Source organism: Microchirus variegatus, assembly GCF_963457635.1.
Source record: "Microchirus variegatus genome assembly, chromosome: 6".
Classification (NCBI taxonomy): Eukaryota; Metazoa; Chordata; class Actinopteri; order Pleuronectiformes; family Soleidae; genus Microchirus; species Microchirus variegatus.
Window position 1 is genome coordinate 5,907,053 of NC_139807.1, and position 13,401 is coordinate 5,920,453.

Genomic DNA, 13,401 nt, shown 5'->3' on the forward strand with positions numbered 1-13,401 from the left:
CATTAAAAAAACATTCATCTTCTCTCAGCTTCTTCCTTTAGATCATCTGCAATTTTCATAATTTGCACTAAAAGCAGCTTCCCCCTAACATACCATTAACATATTGCCGTCTTGTTTACAGCTCTTGGGCTTTTCTGTTCCACTTTAACTGCTCGTAGGGCTTCATCAGAGGAGTTCACTTCATGGTCAAAATGCACACAGTCTTATCTCAATGTATTTGCTGAGCGCTCTGTGGAAATGAATTGTCTCTGCGTGAACTTAAATCACACTCGCTGCAGAGTGAACCGAGAGGTAAAAAAAAGGGGAATGTATTTACAAGACCTGCTTATTAAAAATCACCTTAGGGAGCTGCTGTTGTTCTTCGTGTAGGTGGAATTTAGAAAGCGTCGGGTGATTCATGCACAGCTGCAGCCATTAAAAGATGTAATGGTAATTTGCTTCCTTTTGTGTTTACGTACGAGCTCATGGAGGATGACACGTTACTGGGGGGAAAAAAAAGGACGGCAAGAAGCTCCGGTACACTGTGGGTGTCAATTAGTCATTTCTAGTTAGCACTGGTTTCTTCTCGACATGACCACCATTGTTCTCTTAACCGCATTTATTTTTGTTGTCATTTCATATTTGCACAATGTCGTGCTGTCACTCTTTATTAGAAATTCTATATATTTTTTGGAACACGGGATGCAAAGTTCACGTTTGAACTGTGATTACCTGCTTGAAATGCATGTGTTGCAATTTCATCAGTGCTAACTGAAGCAGAGAGTGGACGAAAACAGTCGTTTACATGCATGTCAAAAGTCTGATTTTAGTCAGACTAAGATAATCATTTGGTTTTCTTCATGCAATGGAAACACATTAGCTCAGACATGTCCAAAGTCTGGCCACTCACAGCCCTTGGTGAGATTTGGTACGGCCTGCAGCTTCGGTTTTATATAATTAATAGCCAGAGAGGGTAAGGACTCGGAGTTGCGCTTTGAAACCAGAGTCCCGGGTTTGAAACCCACCTGTGGCAGACGGCTATATATGCATTCAACTCATTATGTTTTTTTCATTTTTTCACTCCTGCGTGGCTTAGATTTGGTTACATTTCCATTTAAAAATGATAATTGTGACAATGCAAATTAAACTTTTATAAAATTGGCACCAGGAAATCTTCACATTATCAAATCTGGACCTCATTAAAAACAATTTGGACACCCCTGCATTAGTCTGACATCTTGCTTCATAAGATTAGAAACATTTATATTTCCGGCACAGTTTTGGAATGGCATTTAAACGTAATGGTGTGGTTCTGCAGATGGAGGCATCAGATCAGATGGTGGGTATGCACTAATATGTAATATTTATTTTTACCTTTTTACCTTTTTTTTCTGTACTGAGGTGGGAATTGAAAGAGATGACACTGCAACTTTGCAAATATACTGAATAAAAACCTGCAACACATCCAGCAGGACTTCAAAACCTGTTTAGGCAAGTTCTCTTGTGGGAAAACACAGATTGGTGATACGGTTTATATTTCAGTCTGAAACCCTCCCTGGATGTAATCTCGTCCCGTCTTCCTTAACACACTTCCTCTGTTTAGCTACAGGCTAACTACACACCCGGCGTGGAGCGTGGAACGATCCAAACATCTGCCTACGTTTCACTTCATCTCCTCTGCCAGCGGTTTGATCCGAGCATCCTGGGATCATGTAATCCACTCATGACAACTTAAGTCTTTCTCAGCAGGGTATTTTTAAATATTTCTGTCAGACGAACTTTAGTGGAGCAACCTCGTGTGACTGTCTGAATTAAAGCAAACAGTTTTCACTCGGCACCATTTAGGCCCCCCCCCCCCCCCCCAAGATGAAGTGTGTGAACAACAGGAAACTGGTACAACAATTAGAAGTAGACTGGCACGCTGAAAAACAATGTTTGACTCAAAAACTCTCTGTGGACTGAGGAGTCTGAGCTTAATTATCTGTGTTTCATGGCACAAATAAATTCAGTTTTTTTAATGAAATATTTGCTGAGAGGGAATGAATCCATGGATCCAGCTGGACGTGGGATGCTGAGACATTGGCTCGCACTATTTTCTGTGGTCATTCTTAGTTAAAATGCAGTTTGGATTATGGTCTATTCAGGGCTATGTTTAAAGGAGAACTATGTCATAAATCTAATTTGCCATAAAATCCTCCTAATATGTCACAGAGACTCATGAAGAATGTTCATATAACAAACTGAACTCACCAACAACAACAGTACAGACAAAATATTGCGGATCGCAAGTCATGTTTATGTTTTGAAACCATGTTCTGGCATGTGGCGCCACCTACCGCCGTCTACCAATCATTGCAGTCAGTAGAGTCTCAGCTGCCGAGCAACCACGGGTTGCCAGTTACGTCTGAGCTACAGTGGCGGAGAAAACGAAACCTAAAAGACCTCGGTTTTTAGATTTTGAGCGTAGTAACAGTTTTTGGCCACATTCTTACATATGGCGCAATATGTAACAACAAAAACATTTGTAACCTGAAAAGAAAGTTATAAAATATTCAATATAGGAAGTCAAACACCATGCAGATTTCAAGTGCCTGGTAAATTCCCACCAACTGAGTGATTCAAAGTCATTTATCCATGGCTAAATGACTTTTTTATTGAATTCCACTCCTGCTTAACCCAAACAACAAAGCTTGAATGATTCATGTCACTAAATCACCTTGATGCAGTGTGTCTAAGTCAGAGCCTCTCCAAAAAAAGAAAAAAAAAAGAGAAAAAGACCAGTCCATGGATGTTTTTCATCTTGTATCCTTGGATTATTTTGTATGTGGTATGACTGGAGGATTACTAGCATGGGAAATTGGGTTTAACTCTGGAAGGAGAATTAGCGGCGAATTCAATGTCAAGTATGGATTTAGGCAAAAGCAAGACGGACTTAAAATGCTCCATGTGGTACGTGTTGCTGTGGACATGCAGTTTTATCGACGTATCAAACTGTTTTTACTACTTCTATAAATATAGTCCCACTTACTACTGCTAATAGCATATTTGAAGAAAAACAACTGCTGCCCTGAAGCGTCTTCTGAACAGCACGTTTAATCTTTTGCCCCTCAAACATGTTGCTAATTTCCCTGTGCTTGTCTTCTCGGTCTCAGCGGATTAGCAGCTCTGACTTGTTTACAGGAAAAGATATCCTGCCCTGGTGCGGACATGGGGTCATTTTGTGCACGTGATGATTTCATTTTAATGCGCCCATAGACTGGAAGTTCCACTGAACACTGTTTTTGGTGTGTATCTGCGCCATTACCTCGTCTATGAAGCCCTAAAGCTTCAAAACAAACAGTGCAGCCACTGCTGAGAACGCCGGGTTTTATTGTATTCTCGGGCTCTGCAAGCGGTCTGAAAAAGCCTGGTATCGTTACGTAAGGATCACTTCTCCTGAACAGCAGATCCTCCCGCTCCGGGCACTAGATCGAGCACATCCGGTTGCGTACATTTAACCGCAGAAGAAGAAGAAGAACATCCGTTGTGGAGGTGTTTCACTTGCAACAGTGTCTTCTGACTCTGGGTCCGACTCCAGTTCAAAAGCGTAAAAGGGACTGCGGCAGGGAGTCTAAAACTAGGAGGTTTTTGACCATAAAAACAAGTTAATATATGCAACTAGACCTCCATAACTAACATATTTGTGCGATAGGACCACTCTTTGGGAGCTTTTTTTTTTCTTATCTCCTGATATCATTTCTAAGAGGTTTTGGGAATGAAGGTCAACCTGCGATCAAAGCACTTCACGCGGAACATGACTGTTGGATAAAAGAAAACAGGCTCTTCACCGTCCTCAGCTTTGAGGAAATAAAACCTGTCCGTTCAGAGTTCAACTCAAAATCACCTACTAACAGCCGCTCACATTCAGGTCCTCACTCTGTCGGGGGAAAGGTAATCTGGAGCCTCATCAACCAATCGGGCAAAACACGAAACCTCTTATCACAAAAGCAGCAGTGACCGGTTTATAAAATCTGTCAGTCGCACACAGAATCTGTCCGCAAACAGCTCGGTAGATCAATAAGGCGCCACCATTAGTGCAAATGGAATGGGTTTGATTGCTCGCTGAATATCTACATGATACTCTTATCTTCGTTATCCGCATGCTACTGAACTCGGGGAGAAGACGGGGAAACATGAAGCAATTCACAGCTACTTGTAGCGTTCGCTGACATTATTAGGAACTGTGAATCATGACACATTTTTGCAAATTTAACAAGCTCCATTTTTTTTTTTTTTTTGCTGCACTAAATATACTATCCTTCTAATTTCCGAGGTTGTGTGAGGTCACCGTAAACCACAAGCAACTCAATAAAGAGAATTGATGACACTTTTGATGATGATGATGATTACTTTTTTTTTTAATCTGAAAGGTGCGACACTTGTTATCAGTTACATTATGATTTTCCAACAGCAATTTAAACAATGCAGTGCTTGAATCGTTTAAGACCTTTTACACGTCCCTTTGATGGGTTCATCACACTTTCACTGTGTTCCTGATAATTTAAAATCTGAAAAGATCAGCCAACCTTTCTTGAGAAGGTTTACGTCCCCCAAGACCCCTTCTGTTTTTTCTTCATCTGCTTCTATGAGGTCACAGTATTGGTTATTTAGAAAGTGTCAGTTTCTTGACACTTCTTGACACAATTACAAGTTTGTCTTCCTTCCACATTCTCATCGTCTCTCCAGGCAATAGATATATCAATCATAGAGATCGGTCATGCTTTCCACATCTGCAGAGGTCCCCATCGTGATGTAAATGTCATCATCCACCCGTAGAGCACCTCTATAAGAGACAACAAAGAAGAGGGTAACCATGGACACTTGTTTGAGGTCAGTTTATATATATATATACACACATATAAAACAATTGCATGAACTTCTTGTGAGAAATTGCTGCTGCTAAAAGTGAATTTAAGATGAAGTACATATCCATGGAACATTGGCTTAACTCCCGGATACTAAAAATTCCATTCCACACGCAGCCACGGCTGCTGTACTCTAGCTGACCTTTCACCTGCCCATGTCCAAGGAATAGGGAAAAAAAAAACATTGTGTCAATCACATATTGTTATCAGTTACCTCTGTGACTGCTGCGAATGCTTGAAACTGAATTGGTGTGAAGCCGTGATGCTGTTGGCATAAATCCTCACTGGAGTCCTGTCAAAATAGTTACAGCACGTCCAATTTGGCTTGTTTTCCTTCACGGCCCAGGGAGACGCGTGTCTTACACAGATTTCTCAATAATTCCTCGTCTTACATGATCTCCCTTTGTGATCCAGAATGAGTCGCAGCCAGGTCAAACATGTGGACCGATTCCCCCGGAGACCACTGACACACTAAGTGCCTTCAATTATTCAGCTGCCAGCACCTTGAGCAAGACGGAGCAGAATCCCGTCGTCGAACATGCTGCACATAAGCAAATCTCCCCTCCTCGTATTTCAGCCTGATGGATCTACACAAATCTAATCTGATGGGCATCTCCAGGGTGTTGCTTGGAGCAGTGGCTTATTGCAGGAGGTTTTGCCATGATATTCACAAGTCATACAGACATTATGAGTTAGGTCTTTAGACGGGTCATGCACTCCTTTAATTCCCAACAACATAATTATGGTCGATGCTCTTGTGATTTCATTCATTACCAAGATTTTCAGGCTAAATACTGAATTTACTTGAGACACATGTATAATGATCACAGTGGAAGTATTAAGCTCTGCTCACCAAGCAGAAAAGTCATTTCAACAACAGAAGAAGTAGTAGCCAAAGATAGTCATCCGAGCTCCGACCTGGCAACCCTTGAACCGGCTGACTCCCCTTCCGCTCAAACCAGACGTATCGGAGGGAGCTGTAGCATCGTTCTCTTCTTCTTTGTTAGGAATGCGTCCGATTCCCTGTGTTGTACCGCCACCCGATGGTGACGTGGGATACTACAGGACCCTGGCTGGCGAGTATACCATGGTCCGCGCAATGCAGGCGGCGCCCTTGACTAGGGCCTTTAGATGTAAATATGGTGCACGAAAGTAGGCCTTGGATTTCACGTCTGAAGCCTCATCCGTTACGAAATGTATGAATTAAACAAATCACGTGACTTTGATCCCATTAATAATCTTTGTCAAGTGGAAAAATGGCTGAGATGGGGGTTTCTTGGAGTTGAAAGTATGTGTCACTTCATGTGTATAGCATTCTTAATCAGGTGCAGGAGCCGAAGTGTCAAACTAATACATCGTCGTCTCCCGTTGTCTCCCTCTTTTGAGAAATCTGTGATTTATGAATGTGCGAACCGTAGCTTCAGAACTAAAATTACCGGGGCACGAGGTGTCTCCTACTTTACTGAAGTTGATTCTCAGTGTAGAACTCAATTCTATGCCACACTTGTACCACATTGTGTCCCTTTGTAAATATGATTCTCCAACACATGCTTTTGAATGAGTGGAGAGGAATTCTTCCGCTCCAGCAGCTGAATGTGAAAACAGCCCTCTAGTGCACATGCATAATTCTCCGCAATGAGGGTCAAGCACCCCAATGAAATAGCAATAAGGACACACGTTTTTTTGAGTGGAGCTCAACATTAAAAAATAAAACTGCTTAACTGCTGGTTAAAATGAAGATGGGATCGAGAGTTTTGGCTGAGGCATTAAGTGCAGCAGATGTAGATTATTGATGGAGCCGGTGAAAGATGCGTCCTCCTCTTTGCGACGCTGACGCTAATGCGGCACATTTGTGGGAGTCTGCTGGAGGTCGACCCGAGTGTGTGCAGCAGCAGCTGATGCACATACGCAGCTGTGAGCCTGTCACCTGGGTTTCATGTCCACGGTGCAGCTCGTGGGCATGAATCTGAATAAAATTGGATAGAACGGCACACGGCATTTGAAATCAGTGTAGTGCCAGAAGGGAGGCCGGAAACACCCCACAGTCTTAAATTGTGGTATTTAGAAAAGAAACGGGAAAACACACAGAAAATGATCAATTTGAGAAGCTGTTTCCAATGCTGCTTTGAACTGACAACTTAATTTTACTGATAATTATCTAAGCTAATGGAGTTTACATGCTCTCCCTGTGAGTGAGTGGCTTGTTCTCTGGTTTCCTCCCACAGTCCAAAAACATGCAGATTTGGGGATTAGGGAAACTGGAAATTCTAAAATGACTGTGGGTGTGAGAGTGAATTGTTGTTTATCTCTATGTATATGTGGCCCTGTGATGGACTGGCGATCTGTCCCGGGTGTGCCCTGCCTTTCACTCTATGTCAGCTGGGATTGGCACCACCCTGACCCTCATGTGGAGGATAAAGCACTAGAAGATGAATTAATGAAGTTCTTAAAGAAGCTTTTTCTCAGATATGCAAGTACACAGTTCAAGTACTGCAATCCAAATTAAAAAAGAAATATTGGATGGCATTGTCCCCCCTTTCTCCCCAGAGACTCAAGGTCATTTGAGGAACTAGTTCTTCATAAACTAAAAGAAACATCTATAGTATGAGGAGCTACTACTATTCAAAGCCCTATTCTACAGTAAACATAAACCCAATTTTAAGGGGAAATTGCATTTCAAATTGTAAAAAAACTCTGCACCATTCATTCTTTTCAATGAAACTTGTACTTAAGATGGTCATTTTTCAGATTAATTTCTTTTATATAGCTCCCTCACAAACAAAATTGAGAGAACATGGGGAATATTTTTCTAATTTGTTTCTTTTATCAATGCCAGTGTTACCACAATATATTTTCTGCCATCGATTTGAGCAATACTCTGCTTTAAAGAACAAACGACAGACCAAAAAAATAATCTAAAAATAGATCTGTGAAGGCAGCCACTGATGCAAGTTTGCAGTGCAGTATAGGCTATTTCAGCCAATAAATCCCTCCATTAATCATCTGTAAAATAGCTCTCACATCAGCTGCCAGCTCACTTGTTGTAATTGTCATGTCTCCTGTGATTAGTTGAATGTAGGCTGCTTTTAAAAATGTTCCGGCATGATGGCAAACTCAGGAGTCGGGATGCTATTAAAGTGACTCAGGTATGACATGAAAAATTGATTTTTAAAAAGACAAAATCAGCACAACAACGTGGGGAGAGTCAATTAATATGATGAATGGCGAAACATAAATGAGCCTTAAACAAAAGCCAAAACATTTAGGCTGCCATTTCTTTTTCATACATCAAGAGGCGAGCTGTAATGAGCATCCAGACACAAAGCCACCATCTTGAGCCTGTGGTGCACAAGCCAGAGTGTGATTAATTGAGTTTGTCACTCCGCCTTGTTCCCCTCGTGCTTGGAAGACTTTCTCTGAAGTGATGACAGTCTATCCATTAAAACCAGTTTTTGAAATGGCAATAATTTCCCCCACAGAAGCATCTGCTTTGGTGTCACGTAATGGCACCAATAATGAGATTCCCTCTCATGAGAAATTTCTATTGCAGAGCAAATGCAAGGAAGGAAGAGCTTTTAATCACTTAAGCTGAGTGTCGGTGCCTGTTATGTGACTCCGACTACATTTTGTGCCACAAAGCTTTTAAGACCTTACATGCTCAATGTACATGGAGTTGATTTTTAATGGCTGATTGGAAGCTGATCATGGTTTCCATGGTTAAAACCTTGGATATAACATTTTCCCAAGTGATGCTTTCCTCCCAAATGGAGAAAATGTACACATTTGATAGTTTTGATCCAGTGAAATAATATTTTCATGGTTTTTACGCGGTATTACGGCTTTGCCAAACTCAAACAGAAGTGCTCGCTTTGTGTTAGCAGGGAATCCAGGCAGAAATATCAAATAAACAAACAAACAAAAACACTTTACGTCTCACCTTTTGAAACCCAGAGAGTAAAAGTTTAGCAGCCAAACTCATTAATGACTAACAGATAACATTCTAACATCCCAATAGTCATAAAAATCTTTATATAATAATATGAGAGTTCATTTTCATGTTGACATTTTGTACTTTCACTATTTTGCAAGTTGTGATTATTCATTTATTGACATTGAACTAATATCTTTTTTTAAAGAACGGGCTCAGTGTCGCTTAAATGTGTTCATGTATTCTTACTTTTGTTTCCCATTCAGGCAGACGTGGGCAATGACTTCCTGTTTTTTTCTCCTTGTGGTTTTATTATGTAGTCCTCGTTTTATTTAGAAAGCACTCTTAAGCTTTTATCTGGAAAGCACTCTGTGCTTAAGCTTGAAAAGTAAATGTTTTATTATAGTTCAAGGTGATATTCGCGACGTAAGATATGCTCCTCGTCCCTGACTGGGAGAAAAGTATCCACATGTCTGTGGGCCTTGCTTTCACCTCTGGTCAAGATGACGGTGAGTGAGGTTTTTAGGCTTTTTAAACTCAGTATTCTTCAGTATTTCCCATGTTACAGTTATTGGGTGTTTGGCATAACAGACCCAAACAAACCAAAGCATGAGCACGGTGTGTGGCCTGCAAAAAGTTGTGTTTGTGAATATTATACTGGCAACATTGATCGAACTGAATTGTTTTTTCAACCTATGGTGACACATCACGGTCACTTTATGCCTTAGTATAGTACATTTTTTACTTACATGTCATTCCATAATGAATAAAAGGCCAACAGGAAACAGCTAAATTCAGTGAAACTCGTCCCATGGTGACCAGCAATGTCTTCTCCGAATGTAATGGTAATCAATCCAATATCTGCAGAGAGGTTTCAGTCTGTACTGACATGTACGAGCTACAGTATGCAGTCAGACTATTGTACAACTTGAGCTAGAGCCAAGCACAATGTGAAATGTAGATGTAGAGTTCTCTCGAATATTTTTAACTGTATCATGACAGGACAAATATAACAAACATTACATTTCTGCTGATAGTTAAATGTCAAAAAAAGCCTCCTACATGTGTGAATGTAAATAATTGTCTGCTACATTCAAACCATTGTTAAATGAATTCATGTAATGCTGATTAAGCCTATTAAGCTCTACATGATTATCTGTAAGTTTCATGGTATAGCAGTGTTTTGTTTTAATGTCTGTGGCGACTACACTCTTAGAAATAAAAGTGTTAAGTAGAACCATATAAGGTTCTTCGGCTCCAAGAACCCTTTTAAAATCCTTTATTCAGGAAAGGGGTTTTAAAGGGTTCTCTGGATGGTTCTTACTGGAACCATTGGTGTTACCAAAAACCCTTGAAAAACCCTTTATTCGGGAAAGGGTTTTTCAGAAGCAAATCGTTCCAAGTAGAACCTCAACCCTTGTAGAAGGACCCTTTTGGAACCCTTATTTCTAAGAGTGTAGCAATGGGACAATATGCAATATTATTGATTATCTGGATTAAAAGCTCCTACAGTAATTTAATCATGGGGAATTTTTTATTATTGTGTTAATTGTGAACAAAGAAAACATCAATATTTTGACTTGTAAATCCTGTCTAGCTAACCAGCATACAGTCCTTATGATTTACTTTTTAATGTGCCACGATGGGGAGCTGCATCTTTCCTTGTAAATGATTATTTCATTCATTCATTCATTCATTCATTCATTCATTCATTCATTCATTGTCTGTTAGTATATTACTTAGAAATATGGAAATTTTTTAGTGATGTCTCTGACTGACATACTTTTTCAGTCAACATGTATAATATCGTAAATCGTACTTATGTTGTATGGTCATAGCATTGCTAAAACAAGACGTTTGCAAAGTGCTGTCCAACACATAAATTACCAAAGCAACATAGAAAGAAAGGCAGAAAGTATGAGTTGTAAAAGTGAGGCGAGGATAGAGAGAAACTGCAGTGTTTTGGTAATGAAAGTTACTCACTGGAGCTTTAGGTGAATCAGTGAGGATTTTTAGTCGAGGTTTTTTGCTGCAACACCTCGTGGCACAAGTGCTTTCTCATGGGTGAAAGGCACGTTGGCTGAGGGTATCTGCCATCATTTAATCAGCCTGCCTGAGCATCTGCACTCATGTTTTTAAATAGATCACGTAATGAGGTGAAGACTTACCTTTTTCCTTCACGCCCATCCATTCACAGCAGGCCACAGGGGAAAAAACCCCCCAAAAAAACAAGCCACATTGTATATATGAATTACAGGTGCATTGCAAAATTCAGGTGGGATTCTGGGAATGAAGGTCGCGGCCAAGAAACGGCAGAGAAATGATTCTTCCAGATGGCAGGGCGAATAGATGAGGAAGTGTATGAACTCATGCGTAGACCAGCTTGCATGAGGAACTTCATTCCTTTTCAGGTTACTTTGACCTTAGAGCCGTGTCACTTTGAGAGTCATCATGGCGTGAGTGAGCGAGTGGGAGTAGAGAGTCGAGAGTTTGTTGGCAGAGAATAATCCTTTTTCCCCAACAAATAATGTCAAATAGAACAGGTGCTGTGTGTCATTCATGATTGAGTTCTGGCTCCAGGGTTTCTCACAGCTGTTGGTACAGACACTATTCAGTCTGCTAAAGACAAATGCTGTCAAAACATCTCAAAAGAGCCTTCTCCTTCAGCCGGCTTTTTAAAAGGTTTTAATTAAAGGGGGGAATTCAAAAGTGCACATTTTAAGTAGGAGTCGACTGAATAAGACAAAACAAAGTTGTTGTTTTTTAAAGTTGTATTTGCTGCTGTCTTAGTTTAATCTCTTGTGCATGAGTTTGTAAATCTATATAATGGCAAAGATGAAAGGAATTAAACTACATTTGGTTTGATTCTTGGGAATTACAGACTGAAACTCGCACATTAAAGCAGATTGCAATACCGTGATGTAACTCCCCTCGTCCTGATTAAAACTAATTGGATTTTTTTTTTTGGGGGGGGGGGGGGGGGGGGGTGAGTGCAAATGCAGATGCCACTGTGCTGTGACAGCAGGATTTAATTTTTTTGGCGTTTTCCAAATAAAAAGTGTACTTGTGCGAGTTTGCGGTACAATCGTCACACTTTACAATGGAGGACGTGAGGGCTAATACCGTTATTGAATAGAGATGAAGGGGTGAACGCTGGTTGTGCACTCAGCTCTGATGTTATGTCCTTCTGGCGATAATTAACTTTGACTGCACAAATTTAACAGCATGGCACAGAGACCTCTGGTTCTCTGAGCTGGTAAGACAGATGCCCATATAAAATAGGTCATACTGATTATGCTGCATGAGCATTTTCTGTTGAAAAACTCAAAACCGATCACCAAAACTGAGACTAAATGGCCAATTTAGATATATGACATTTTGGTGCATCATTTTGTCATGGCGGCTCCATTTGCTATGTCACACAAAGCGGATGCGATAACAAACATAAATACGATTAATCACACGCTCAGTAAAACCGCATACGACAGTCACACTGACGGCAAAGACACAGACATCCTTTCGTTCTGTGTTTGACCTTGACTGAAGTTGTTTCCTTCAAGGTTAAGGACGTATTCATGCACAGAAGTGTGCTTCACTTCGATCCAGTCACATTGTGGGGCTCTGTGTCTGTGGTTTGTTGGTAATAATTCATACTCGGAATTTGAAACATGATTATGATCACACACACGATGTCGTTAGTCACTATTAGATCACTGCAATACCACCCCCCACCCTAAATCTTGTTGGGGGTGAAAAAAACAATCAATTTGTGACAGTTGTGAGAGGAAATTGTAATCTTGAGCCAACTTTAAGTTTAATTACTCACATATTCTTATAACCAGACCTGGTGTTCAGTTTAAACAGCCATAACTTATGATAAGACACCTCCCTAGATACCAAGGAGCCAGGCATCTGGACCAGATACTCTATCTCGAGGCTTACTAACACGCTGCTTGCCAGATTCTGAGATGATGCCTCACTGTTCAGATGTCGGGCATCGCCTCAGTTCTCCTGGGACAGGATTGACAATGGTCAGTGTTGATTCTGTTGCCAAGCATTCGTCAACTCTGGAAATGTTAAGTGCACCGGTGCGACCAAAGACAAAATTAAGTAACACTCCAAAGATTTCCTCGGTCGCACTCTAGTGCCCTGTACGGTCAGCTGATTCATCAAGATCCTGTAAAGGTTGACCTACAATCCTTAATTTGATTTAGCTCTTAGAGGAGAGGGCAGACTCTAACTGTACCACATGAAATACCAAGAGGGGAGAATGCTTTTAAATTCAAATTTAAAGGAAGGAAGGAGATTTTGTCTGCTCGCCCCAAGTGATCTAAGAAAGTGGAGAAAGTCTTCTGAAAGGTATTGGATAAAAAAGATCTGGAAATAGTTTATACTAGAAGCATTCATAATGATGTATCATTACTTTCTATGAATGGATTAGCCACCAAATTTGAAACAGAATGTTAGACTGGAAAGTGTTGTCTTGTGACTTCCCAAAAGGGTCCACCCAAAAAAGGGCCTTCAGCTCTATGCACTTTAGAGAATTGTTAGTGTGATTTATGAGGTCCTTTGCCAGGCCGTCCCTCCAGA